Below are 698 nucleotides of genomic sequence, written 5' to 3' on the forward strand. Positions count from 1 at the left end.
CTGTTTATTTTAGGTTTGGTATGGTGGCTGGGAGTAAGTGTCTTGTGAGGCTTGGTATGATCTTTGATTGGGTTGATGGTACATTGAATTATTGTAATGATTGGAGTTGTGAGATCTTTGGTCTTGGCTCTGGTTTTGTTGATTTTTCCACCCAAAGTTTGGGTGGTTCTTCCAGTCAGGATTGTAAGTTTTGGAGTATGGGTCATGGGGTTGTCTTGATGAATTCCAATGTAGTTAACCTACTCCCAATCTCCTCCTTCTTCTACATTGAACTCCTCTTGGGTTGTTACTGGTTGAGTATTAATTGCTACAACTTGGTTCTTCTCCATCTGCTTGGTTAGATCAGCTAGTTGCTTAGCAATCATCTTATTCTGAGCCATAATTACGTCCATGTTGTTCAACTCCATCACTCCTCTATTGTTATTTCTTTCAGAGGCATAGAAATACTCATTATTAGCCATTGTCTCAATGACATCAATAGCCTCTTCAATGGTCTTCTTGTTAAGAGAACCTCCAAAGGAGTGATCCAGAGCCTTTTTCGACTCATATGATAGCCCTTCATAGAAGATATGCAGTTGCACCCACTCATTGAACATATCCGGGGGACACTTCCTTGTCAAATCTTTATACCTTTCCCATGCTTCATACAAGGTCTCCCCATCTTGTTGTCTGAATGTCAAGACTTCTGCTCTCAGCCT

General features: G+C 40.8%; 1 pseudogene; it reads left to right on the forward strand.

The window, feature by feature from the left end:
* The first annotated feature begins 596 nt into the window (after nucleotides 1-596).
* On the forward strand, nucleotides 597-698 carry LOC112738540 (small nucleolar RNA R71; annotated as a pseudogene).

Source organism: Arachis hypogaea, chromosome 13, assembly GCF_003086295.3.
Source record: "Arachis hypogaea cultivar Tifrunner chromosome 13, arahy.Tifrunner.gnm2.J5K5, whole genome shotgun sequence".
In the NCBI taxonomy this organism is placed as follows: domain Eukaryota; kingdom Viridiplantae; phylum Streptophyta; class Magnoliopsida; order Fabales; family Fabaceae; genus Arachis; species Arachis hypogaea.